At 43.6% G+C, this 6,000-nt stretch overlaps 1 protein-coding gene across 3 annotated transcripts in view; it reads left to right on the top strand.

Annotated features, from left to right (window-relative positions):
• Positions 1–3,872: 3,872 nt before the first annotated feature.
• LOC120985602 (mucosa-associated lymphoid tissue lymphoma translocation protein 1-like) overlaps positions 3,873–6,000 on the top strand; it is a 79,962-nt gene continuing 77,834 nt past the window's right edge. For 2 of the 3 annotated variants that reach the window (XM_040413629.1, XM_040413627.1), the window contains exon 1: positions 3,873–3,953. The gene's annotated coding sequence lies outside the window, so the exon portion shown is untranslated. The remainder of the gene's footprint in view (positions 3,954–6,000) is intronic. The other variant, XM_040413628.1, reaches the window with a different exon arrangement.

Genomic DNA, 6,000 nt, shown 5'->3' with positions numbered 1-6,000 from the left:
GGTGAGGACGGCAAAGGGGGACAGTAGGCCACGGGCGGGTGGCAGATGGTGGGGGGAACCACAGGCAATGAGCAGGATCTGGGGAGGGAGGAGAGCGGAGGAGCTTCCTGGCTGTAGCCTGCTGTTTATTGTATAATGTGAAGCAGGCAGTGCAGCCAGGACAGGCCCTCCGTCTCCGTATGATGTGTAGAGACAGGCCTCAACTATAGAATGTCATCTGTACAGTGTTTGTTGGGAGTGGCCTATTATATGTAGGAGGGGTTTTCAGTAATAGGCGGGGCTAAACGTTTTGCATTTAGCGTTTTTCCATTCCTACAGGGTGCTACACATGCCGCATTTTTAAATGTGAAGGGGGCTTTGAAAAATGGGCAGGCAAAAGAATTGGCACAGCGCGCTACATGTGCCACATTGGGGGCAGTAAATGCTATGTGTTCCTGTATAACAGAAAATAAAAGTCTGCAAAATAAAAATGGGCCACTTGACTGGATTTGCCCCCTAGGACTAAGGCTGCCAGCCCTCCCCTGTATGGGTGTATATGTACAGTCGTGGCCAAAAGTTTTGAGAATTACATAAATATTGGAAATTGGAAAAGTTGCTGCTTAAGTTTTTCTAATAGCAATTTGCATATACTCCAGAATGTTATGAAGAGTGATCAGATGAATTGCATAGTCCTTCTTTGCCATCAAAATTAACTTAATCCCAAATAAACCTTTCCACTGCATTTCATTGCTGTCATTAAAGGACCTGCTGAGATAATTTCAGTAATCGTCTTGTTAACTCAGGTGAGAATGTTGACGAGCACAAGGCTGGAGATCATTATGTCAGGCTGATTGGGTTAAAATGGCAGACTTGACATGTTAAATGGATGGTGATGCTTGAAATCATTGTTCTTCCATTGTTAACCATGATGACCTGCAAAGAAACGCGTGCAGCCATCATTGCATTGCATAAAAATGGTTTCACAGGCAAGGATATTGTGGCTACTAAGATTGCCCCTCAATCAACAATTTATAGGATCATCAAGAACTTCAAGGAAAGAGGTTCAATTCTTGTTAAGAAGGCTTCAGGGCGTCCAAGAAAGTCCAGCAAGCGCCAGAATCGTCTCCTAAAGAGGATTCAGCTGCGGGATCGGAGTGCCACCAGTGCAGAGCTTGCTCAGGAATGGCAGCAGGCAGGTGTGAGCGCATCTGCACGCACAGTGAGGCGAAGACTTTTGGAAGATGGCCTGGTGTCAAGAAGGGCAGCAAAGAAGCCACTTCTCTCCAAAAAAAAACATCAGAGACAGATTGATCTTCTGCAGAAAGTATGGTGAATGGACTGCTGAGGACTGGAGCAAAGTCATATTCTCCAATGAAGCCTATTTCCGATTGTTTGGGGCATCTGGAAAAAGGCTTGTCCGGAGAAGAAAAGGTGAGCGCTACCATCAGTCCTGTGTCATGCAAACAGTAAAGCATCCTAAAACCATTCATGTGTGGGGTTTCTTCTCATCCAAGGGAGTGGGCTCACTCACAATTTTGCCCAAAAACACAGCCATGAATAAAGAATGGTAGCAAAACACCCTCCAACAGCAACTTCTTTCAACAATCCAACAGTTTGGTGAAGAACAATGCATTTTCCAGCACGATGGAGCACCGTGCCATAAGGCAAAAGTAATAACTAAGTGGCTCGGGGACCAAAACGTTGACATTTTGGGTCCATGGCCTGGAAACTCCCCAGATCTTAATCCCATTGAGAACTTGTGGTCAATCCTCAAGAGGCGTGTGGACAAGCAAAAACCCACTAATTCTGACAAACTCCAAGAAGTGATTATGAAAGAATGGGTTGCTATCAGTCAGGAATTGGCCCAGAAGTTGATTGAGAGCATGCCCAGTCGAATTGCAGAGGTCCTGTAAAAGACGGGCCAACACTGCAAATACTGACTCTTTGCATAAATGTAATGTAATTGTCGATAAAAGCCTTTGAAACGTATGAAGTGCGTGTAATTATATTTCACTACATCACAGAAACAACTGAAACAAAGATCTAAAAGCAGTTTAGCAGCAAACTTTGTGAAAACTAATATTTGTGTCATTCTCAAAACTTTTGGCCACGACTGTACACTTGCATGCATATTTATACAGTGCATTCAGTAAGTCTTCAAACCCTTTATTTATTTATTATACGCACTTATTTAGCACTACTATATTCCGCAGCGCTTTACAGACATTAGCAGCACGCTGTCCCCAATGGGGCTCACAATCTAAGTTCCCCATCAGTATGTCTTTGGAGTGTGGGAGGAAACCGGACTAAACAGAGGAAACCCACCCAAACACGGTGAGAACATACAAACTCCATGCAGATGTTCTTCTTGGTCGGATTTGAATCCAGGACCCCAGCGCTGCAAGGCATCAGTGTGAGCCACTGAGCCACCGTGCCCCTACCCTTTCACTTTTTACACACTTAGTTATGTTGCAGCCTTGTGCTAAAATTAAAAAAGTTCACTTTTTCCCCTTCATTCTGCACTCAGTACCCCATAATGACAAAGTGAAAAAAGAATATTAGAAATCTTTGCTAATTTATTGAAAAGGAATTGCATTATCATAAGTATTCACACCCTTCATTCAGTACTTAGTTGAAGCACCTTTGGCAGTAATCACAGCCTCCAGTCTTCTTGGGTATGATGCCACAAGGTTTGCACACCTGGATTTGGGGATTGTCTGCCATTCTTCTCTGCAGATCCTCTCTCAGGTGGGATGGGGACTGTCAGTGGACAGCCATATTCAGGTCTCTCCTGAGATATTTGATTGGGTTTCATGTAAGGGTTCTGGCAACTCCATTCACAGAGTTGTCCCTAAGTGCTGTATTTCACTGGCTGAGAGTCGGCCAGATCATCGCTGACAAGCATTTGTAGGAATGGTCGCTAGCGTTAATCTGCCAGTGTAAAGGTACTGTACAATGGTTCTTTGTGGGGACAAGTGATGGTATTAGCAATCGCTCCTTTCCATACTGTGGAGGAGATCGCACACTCCAGATCAGTGCTGCCAGTTTAAGACTGTGCAGGGACAATCCACCATTTGCTAACATCCATCTCGACCGTTATTGCAGACTGCAGGCAATTCATTCACTTAATTCTAGTAGGAATAATGGAGGAATGGCTCAACATAGTGAAGCAAAAAGATATGAAAAGATACTCCAGAATTGCATGGTAAATGTAAGTAGTCGCTAAGACACACATCAGGCGAGGTGACAGGTCCTCTTTTAGCTGCTATTTGTAGACAACAGGATTCAGCGTGAGGAGGGACAGTCCCTCTTTTTGACCCAAGTCCCTCTGTCCCTCTTTGCTCCTTAACTGTCCCTCTTTTTAATCTGAGGTATAAGTTTTGCATTCTTACATTTACAATATTGGTCCAGAATGTGTTACCCTGGTTCCTATATATATATATATATATATATATATATATATAAAAGCCCCCTTGCATATTATTTCCTTATTTGAGGTCATTTTGATTTTAGAAATCTTTATATTCAGATAATTTTTGCGCTTTTGTGTAAAAAAAAAGAAGCAATTGAAGTATATAAATATGCTGGAAAAGTCGACCTTTCACATAATAAACCATAAGTGTCCCTCTTTGACCGTCCAAAAAGTTGGGAGGTATGGGTAAGCAAGTATAGCTGCATGTGAAGCAGTCCAGCACAATTTAGGGTATAAGTAACGTGTATTTTATAGAGGGTAATTCCATGGGTGGTGATCCAGATGCTAGTGTCATCAGGTAACAGGACTCTGCTCCAGTTCACAGCAGGGACTTCACGCAGGGTCACATGCTCCAGTTCGTCCTCTAGTTTCACTTTCGCCTACGTTGTCATTGGCTGCTTGTGATGTTCATTTTTCCACAGGGCAGTGGAGGCAGACAGACAAGGAAGTCATTCACTTGCTGGAGGTGTCACCATGAGCTGCCTGCTGGAGCCTTCTCCGAGTGAGTATAATGATTTCTTCTTGTGAACGTTCTTCTGACACTCAGCAAGAAGTCAGGGAACAGGTCTCATCAAGAGTTAACGAGACCATAAAAACAAGGGCCGAATCTATTAAAATCAGTAACCAGCTACACTGGTGTACCGATGTCAGACTCCATCGCTGAGACCAGGAAGGAACTGATGAAAGTGAATGGACGTACAGCAGTAGACTGAAGTGTCAGGAAGCTGAGCGCAAACTTTTATTGCTGCTTTGGTTATTATTTAAACTCCCATGCCAGTGTGTATGGGTCAGTGTGGCACGGTGGGTCTTGGTGGCAGAAGGATAAAATTAATAAGGATATGTAGCAAAGAAATGTGCATTTAATACCTAAATATTCAGAGGTGATTTCAGTTAACTCAATATCTATGTTCTCTCTGTGTCATACACACATTTCCAAGAAGCTGAGATACGTGGAGGCAGGGGCACATTGGCCATAGACCTTACAGGGAAATTTCCCGGTGGGGCGATGCCCAGGGGGCCGCCTGAGCCCTTCTCATTGCCAGTCAGTGGAAGTTTTTGGGGATGTATTTTGTGCTGCTGGCAGTATTTTGTGATGGACTGTGGTATTTGGCTCTGTTGGGGTGGTATATTGTGCCACAATATGGTATTGCTGGCCCTGCCTTCCATCACTTTAGACACGACTACACTATGGGGCCACTTTTAGTATTTTTTTCAGGGCCACTTTAAGTTCCCAGTCCGCCCCTGTGTGTAGGTCTTTAAGGGAGTCTTCAATCTGTAGATGTAGCTACAGAAGGCGACTGGTGGTCACCTGTGATTTACTTTCCCCGACTAAGTACATAAAATATTTGTACAATCAAAAAGGTCTTAAAATAGCTAATGGTTTATTTAGATCTGTAACGCCTTGGGTAGCATGTTTTCATATTTTGAACCAGGTAGTTAAAAGGCTGTACTAGGTGAGTTAGGGTTAGTTCTCACCTATAAGAGGGAATCAGTTCCCCCCAGCTTTAAAAACAGACTGGTCACCCACGACCATGTAATTAGATCTTTCCTATGAATGGCCCACCAAGCTTCCGCCAGACAAAAATGTTGAATGTAACACTACTGTGGCATGCATTTAGGATGGTGACAAAGTTTCCTTTTGAATCAGAGCACTTTCCCATTGGATCTGTTTACACATAGGTTTCAATCCAACCTTTTAGAGTTAAAGTTTGGCAAAAAGTGACCAAAAGGATGGAGAGACATGAACTCACCCTAAGGCCCCTTTCACAGAAGTGAGTTTTCCGTGTGGGTGTAATGCGTGACGTGAACGCATAACACCCGCACTGAATCCTGACCCATTCATTTCAATGGGTCTGTGTACGTGAGCTTTTTTTTCACGCATCAGTTCTGCGTGGCGTGAAAAACGCAGCATGTTCTATATTCTGCCTTTTTCGAGTCCTCTTTCACACTAACGATACAGTTTGGCTCGGCAGTGCACGGCAAAAGCCGCCGGACTAAAAAGTCGGACATGCGGGACTTTTTAGTCTGGCGGCTTTCGCCGTGCACTGCCGTGCTGCGCCGGAGCTCCGCCCCCGTCCCCATTATAGTCAATGGGGATGGAGTGGCGGTCCGGCGGCACGGCGAAATAGCGGAAGGACGGATCCGACATGGTGAACAGCCTGTCGGATCCGTCCTGCTGCAAGTGTGAAAGTACCCTTAGTCTATTCTAGGGTAACACTATGTGATTACCAAAGTGAATAGCTTAAATGTAAACAAATAATTTTTTTCATTATTTTTTCCAACTATAAATCTAAATATTATAAAAAAGGGTTAAAAGAAAGAAACCTGCACTGGCCATGAAAAAAATGCCCAAAAAATCACGTCAATTGCAACTAAAAAAATGATAGGTGTTAAATTAATGTGTACTAAAAATAGCTGAACGGTGACAAGGCACTTACTAATGTATTGTGGTTATCCATATTGTTTCTTCTGCTGGCTTGATTAATTTTTCCATCACATTAATCAATGCTCGTATTAAGGGGTTACAGCCACAGAAGGTTTTCTAAGAG

The sequence above is a fragment of the Bufo bufo genome, chromosome 1 (assembly GCF_905171765.1).
Source record: "Bufo bufo chromosome 1, aBufBuf1.1, whole genome shotgun sequence".
In the NCBI taxonomy this organism is placed as follows: Eukaryota; Metazoa; Chordata; class Amphibia; order Anura; family Bufonidae; genus Bufo; species Bufo bufo.
The sequence above is the reverse complement of the archived record's forward strand: the minus strand, read 5'-3'. Positions and strand labels throughout refer to the sequence as shown.